Source organism: Orycteropus afer, unplaced genomic scaffold (assembly GCF_000298275.1).
Source record: "Orycteropus afer afer isolate SDZICR_OR568_19922 unplaced genomic scaffold, OryAfe1.0 scaffold00063, whole genome shotgun sequence".
NCBI classification, from domain to species: Eukaryota; Metazoa; Chordata; class Mammalia; order Tubulidentata; family Orycteropodidae; genus Orycteropus; species Orycteropus afer.
The window spans coordinates 102,209-109,251 of record NW_006921650.1 but is presented as its reverse complement, the minus strand read 5'-3'; positions in this window follow the sequence as shown (position 1 = coordinate 109,251).

The window sequence follows — 7,043 nt, the reverse complement described above, 5'->3', positions numbered from 1 at the left end:
GCATGAGACAGGAGGAACCAGGATACCTGTGTGTGATGGCTGAGATGGGCTTGCTGTCCCATGGATTAAGAGAGTTGAAGTCCTTCAGGCTGGAGGCTTGCTAGCAGATTAGGGTGCCTATGGACATTTGTTGATGCAGCCAAAAGATCTCGAACACTTGCCTGAGCAGAGCAGAGGCCAGGCCTGAGTGGGGTCCAGTGGCAGTAGGCCCAAGCAAAGGCTCTGCCTGTGGGCATGGCTTAGAAGGAGCTGAGAGCTGTATTGGTTGGAAGCTGTCTTGGTTGATAAACTATCCTGTCTTCTGAGTTGTATCCTATCACCTCTAAATTGATCCTGATACCAAGTTATAACTGTTGCATAATTGCGAGTATGGCCTGTGAGTTCTGTGTGGCCATTGCCATCAATTATTGCCCAGCAGGAAAGTAGAGAGTGCCATGGGGAGAAATGGCTACTGTCAGAAAAGGTGAAAAAGTTGGAGAGTGGATATATGTCTCCACCTCTTTGGAATCAGCTTTGTGCAGATAACTGATTCTCATTTATCCTCCTGATCTTAACACTAGCACTGATGCTAGATTACAGCAGGCCAGCCCAAATTCAGCTTCTCTTGAGTGATAAATAAAACTTTAGCTATGAATTTAGTGTAAAATGGCCCAAGAATAAGTGCCTGGCAGATGTAAACAAATCCTCTTTGGAGAATGTTAGGGTCACACTTTTCCTAGGAGAATAAACACCTCAAGTTAAATAAACTGTATAAATAGAAGGAAGGAAATAAAGATTAGAGCAGAAAGCAATGAAAAACAAAAGTTATTGTTTGACAAAGAGTAACGACAAACCTCTGGCAAAGCTAATCAGGGGAAAAAAGAGCAAGCACAAATCCATAATCCCGGGAATCAAAAAGAGGTTATAGCTATTCCTTTTGTGACATAAAACGGGTAAGATACTGTAAACTGTAAACAACTTAAAGCCAGTAAATTTGTAACATGCAGAAGAAACGGAAAAATTCCTCAAAAAATGTAACTTAGCAAAAATTGACAAAAGAATGATTCTCTACCCATGAGAGAGATTGGATCAATAGTTTAAAATCTTCCCAGAAAGAAAATTCCAGGCCGAAACAACTTCTTTAGTGAATTCTCCCAAAGATTCAAGACAAATCCAGCAACATGACCTGCTTAGGTTTATGCCAGAAATCCAAAGTTGTTTTTACATTAAAAAATCAAATGCTGTGATCCATTATATTATCAAATTAAAGGAGAATTAATCACGATCATCTTATTAGATGTAGAAAAAGCATTTTCTGAACATTGAAAATCCACAAGTTAACAAACTTGGTATAACTGATACTTCACCATTCTAATTACAGAATTTCTGCCAACCCTCTGTAGCAAACATTGAACTAGTAAAAGCTTTCTATTTGAGATTGGGAAAAGACAAGGTTGTCCACCACCACTATAGAAAACAAAAAACAAAGCTTTTATTCTCAGATAATGTGATTGTATATTTAGGAAATTTAAAAGAGTGTATAAATTATTAGAATGAATAAGAATTGAACAAATTTGTTAATGCAAAAATTGCTTAAAAATTGAGTTTCTATATCCTAGCAACATGAAGGGGAGCTCTGGTGGCATAATGCCTAAGGCATTTGACCGCTAACTAGAAGGCTGGTGGTTCAAGCCCACCAGCCACTCCTTGGAAGGAAGATTGGGCAATCTACTTCTGCAGAGATAGCACCTCAGAAAGCCAAGGAGGGGTCGCTATGAGTTGGAAAAATGAAGAGAACATGAAAATTCATAAAAGTCCCATTAAAGTAGTGTCAACAAATATTATGTACTTAGAAACCAACTTAACAAAACATGTTCAAAACTAGGATAGTATCTGTATAGGGAGATAGCTCAGGGCAGGAATGCATAGGAAAGAAGGACGCTGGGAAAAAACTACAGGGAGGAAGTGGGAAGAGAACGGTTACATTATGGGGACTGCAATCAATGTCATGAAACAAAATGTGTATGAACTGTTACATGGAAAATTTGCTCTGTAAACTTTCACCCAAATCACACACACACACACACACACACACACACACACAAGTTAAAAAACTCTGGAGAAAATTACATAATTTTCCTTAAAGACACTAAAGAAGACTTTAAGTGAAATGATATTCCATACTCCATGGGATAGTCTATATGGAAGATATAATATTGTGAAGAGGAGCTCTGGTAGCATAGTGCCTAAAGGCACTTGACTGCTAACCAGAAGGCTGGAGATTCAAACCCACCAGCTACTTCTTGGAAGGAAGATGGGGCAATCTACTTCCATAGTGATACTGCCTCGGAAACCCAAGGAAGGGTCGCTATGAGTTGGGTCCGACTTGATAGCACATAACAACAACAACAAATGACCTGTAATTTCAAAGCAGTCTCCATCAAAATTCCAGATTTTTTTTTTTAAATTTTTAGATGAAAAGTTTATTTAAAAATTTATAAGGAAATACAAAGGTCCCAAAATAGCCAAGGCTCTTTGGCTCTTTTTAAGAAGAACAGTGTGGTAGCACATACCATACCAGATACTAAAATGTAGCTATTAAGATAGTTAAGATAGTTTTATTATATAAAACCAAACTCATTGCTATCAAATCAGATCCGATTCATAGCAACCCCTCCTTGGGTTTCTGAGGTGGTATCGCTATAAAAATAGATTGCCCAATCTTCCTTCTAAGGAGTGGCTGGTGGGTTTGAACTGCCAGCTTTCTGGTTAGCAGTCAAATGTCTTAGGCACTATACCAAAGCTTGATTTGTGACAATGGTGATACTGCACTGCAGTGGAGAAAAGATGGCTTTTCAATAAGTGCTTGAGTATTGTTCCGGAGGAGGAAAAACTCAAAACTTTGGCCCTTAGAATTCCAGGTTTCTTAAAGATTTAAATGTGAAAACCTGTAACACTTTTAGAATGTAATATAAAGAATATCTTCAAAATACTGGTTAGAAGTTGTTGTTGTTGTTATGTGCCGTCGAGTCGGCCCCGACTCATAGCGACCTCTCCTTGGGTTTCCGAGGCAGTATCACTACGGAAGTAGGATTGCCCAACCTTCCTTCCGAGGAGTGGCTGGTGGGTTTGAACCACCAGCCTTCTGGTTAGCAGTCAAGTGCTTTAGCCAAGAGGACTTCTTAAATAAGACAAGCTTTAACTGTAAAGGACAAAAAGTAATTCTGACTACATTAATATATTCCTTTTCATCAAAAGTAGTAAAAAGTGAAAAATGCAAGCCTCAAAGCATGATGACATAGTCGTAGCACATATAACAGCAAAATTACTTACCTAGAACATCTAAAGCATTCCTATATGTCAATGAGAAAAATGTACAAGATAAAGGGAAATGGACCAAAAACTGAGATAAGCAATTCACAAATTCAAATTCTGAAACTCAAATAGATCTGCACTTCTGTAGTTCTTAAAAGTTCTCTAGGAAATTCTGATGAGTTTCTGAGATTGAATCTCCTTCCTTAATAGGAGCATAAAAATAAATTATAGCAACAAACCTTGAATGAATAAAACAAAAGAATTATTTTATTTCAATTACAGATCAAACACAGGTTTCCTTTCACTTAGCACAGTTTCAGGAGGTAGCATATGATTCAGAACCAATGGTACTGAAGTAAGAAGTCCAAGCTGCACTGAAGGAATTGATGAAAAACAAGGCTCCAGGATTTGATGGAATGCATTATTTCAACAAATGGATGCAATGCTGGAAGTGCTAACTCATCTATGCCAAGAAATTTGGAAGACAGCTACCTAGCCAACCTAAAGGAAGAGATCCATATGCATGCCCATTCCAAAGAAAGGTGATCCAATGGAATGTGAAAATTATCAAACAATATCATTAACATCACACTCAAGTAAAACAGATTCAGAAGGGGATGTTGAACAAGGGATATCATTGCTGATGTCAGCTGGACCTTGATTGAAAGCAGAGAATACTGGAAGGATATTTACCTCTGTTTTATTGTACGGAAAGGCATTCGACTGTGTGGATTATAACATAATCTGGATAACACTGTGAAGCCTGGGAATTCCAGAACAATTGTGCCCACGCAGGACCTGTACATAGACCACGAGGCAGTCATTAGAACAGAACAAGGGGATACTGCATTGTTTTAAATGAGGAACAGTGGGCATCAGGGTTGTATCCTGTCATCATACTTATTCAGTCTGTGTGCTGAGCAAATAATTTGGGAAGTTGAACTATACGAAGAAGAATGTGGTGTCAGGATAGGAGGAAGACTTACTAACAACGTGCAATGTGCAGATGACACAGTCTTGCTGAAAGTGAAGAGCACTTGAAACACTTACTGATAAAAATCAAAGACTAAAGCTTTCATTACACCTCAACATAAGAAAACAAAAATTCTCACAACTGGGAAATCACAATAAGGAAAGTCATGATGAATGGAGAAAAGATGGAAGTTGTCAAGGATTTCATTTTACTTGGATCCACATCAATGCCCACAGAAGCAGCATTCAAGAAATCAAATGATGTATTGCACCGAGCAAATATGCTGCAAAAGACCTTTTTAGAGATGTCACTTTGAGGACTAAGGTGCACCTGACCTAAGCCATAGTATTTCCAGGCCCCTCATACTTGTTCAAAAGCTGGATAATGAATAAGGAAGAGTGAAGAAGAATTGATGCCTTTAAATTATGGTGTTGGCAAAGAATATTGAGTATACCATGGACTGCCAGAAGAATGGACAAACTTGTCTTAGAAGAAGTACAGTCAGAATGTTCCTTAGAAATGAGGATGGTGAGACTGTTTTGCTTTTAGTTAGTTATCAGGAGAGAGCAGTCCCTGGAGACAGCCATCATGCTTGGAAAAGTAGAAGGTCAGTGAAAAACAGGAAGACCCTAAAAGAGATGGATTGACACAGTGGCTGCACAAATGGGCTCAAGCATGGAAATGATTATGAGGATGACATAGGACTGGACAGTGTTTCATTCTTTTGTACATAGAGTTGTTATGAATTGAAACTGACAGCATCTAACAACATCTCCCTTTTAGCATAACCCATCTCCCGTCAGTTTTAATTTATTCATAGTATTTCATGAACATACTCACTATATAATGTTTGACCATACCTGTTTGCGGGAGATATAGGGATAATTGTTACTTCTGGCTTTGCACTTGTTGCTTTTTTAATAAAAATTTTTACTCTCTAGCCATTTGCAGCATTTTCTGTTGATGTATTTCAAATAAAATTGGTTTTGTAGTGAATGCTTGAGGATTTTTTGTATATTCCCTTTGTTCTCTGTTCTTTTGGTGAAATACCTGAGAGAGGAATGGCTACAGAATCTAATGTCAATGAGATGGCATGCAAAATTACTGAATTTGAAGGTATTGAAGAGGCCAATAAGTTTATCTAGTCTAACTACATTTGTCATCTTCAGAATTTATTTGGTCAAGAAATGCATCTTGGCTCTCAAGACTTTTGAATTTGAAACAAAGCTTCACTATTCCAACTAGTTTTGTGCTTTGGACATCTCTAAGTCTGACATTCAGAAAGGTACAGAAATGCTTGGCTCAGCTGGCAATTATTATGGGCTTTAAGAAATACAAGTATTATTTTTGTAGAAATTGTATGATTAGCTTGTGCTGCTTTAGCAGAGAAATGGTAGAGTTCAACACTACGTACTTGAAATAGTGCACCCTTTTCAGGTTTTCAAAACATCTCAGTATAAAAGCTGATAGGAGCTGAGTGATGATTAATTGTTGCTAAGCAACTTTAATAATAATTGTTGGTAATCTTGCAAAAGCTGGACAATGAATAAGATAGACAGAGGATGCATTTGAATTATGATGTTGGTGAAGAATATTGAAAATACTGTGGACTGCCAGAAGAATGAACAAATCTACTTTGGAAGAAGTACAGCCAGAATGTTCCTTAGAAGCAAGAACGGTGAGACTTTGTCTCATGTACTTTCGTCATGTTACCAGGTGGGACCAGTCCCTGGAGAAGGACATTGTGTTTGGTAAGATAGAAGGTCAGCGAAAAAGAGGAAGACCATCACAGTGTGAATTGAAACAGTGGCTGCAACAATGGGCCCAAAGATAGCAGAGGTAGTGAGGCTGGCACAGGACTGGGCAGTGTTTCTTTCTGTTGTACATGGGGTTGCGATGAGTCAGAACTGACTTGGCACCTAACAACAAGCAACTTTAAGAGAATAACTATCCCCATGGTAATGTCATGTCTACTGAATGCTGCCATGCTCAGGTGGATAACTGAAAAGGGAACCAAGCCAGGATTTAAGAATTGTAAAATTTAAAATGTTTATCATAATGAACTTGTAAGACAAGCTCACTCAACAGAATAAAAGAGGGAAGAAGGTGTCAGGAGCCTACTCACTGGATGAGCATCACAGCCTGGGCTATGCAGTGTACTTGGTGGGTCAGATGACACCCAGTTCATTATAGGCAGCTCAGTTCACATGGTCACTTGATATCTCATGGTTAGACATTTAATCTCTTTCTCAAGAGGAGGACAGTTATTTGCAGTAGAGGATGTAGGTTGCTTCAAAACCCTAGAAGTTTATGCTGTGATTGTATGGTGCTTGCTAGAGGTTCCATACGTTACCACTATTTGCCTCACTCATTTTGTGTATAATTAGATCTGCTGAGTCATAAGGCCCAACTGGAAGAGCAGTTTGCACTGCTTTAACCTGCTGGAGAGCTTAATATTACTTTGGATCTCACACAGAAATTGCTACCATATGGATTACTTTGAAAATGGGTCAGTAGAAACTTCATCTCACCCCTTCCCCTTCCAAACTCAAACTTTCTGGCTCAGTTAGTGAACCTGTTGTGATTGAACTAACGTGGCTGCCTTCTTTCTCACCCACAGGCTTTGCATAGACCGTTCCATCTCTCTGGAATGTTTTGTTAGCCGTTTTTTGGCCCTTGCCTTTTCACCTCAGAAGTTGCCTGCTGAGTGGTCTTTCCTGCTCCCAAAGCCTGGGTTAGGTGTTCTTTTTCAGGCTCCTACAGTTCTCTTGACTCA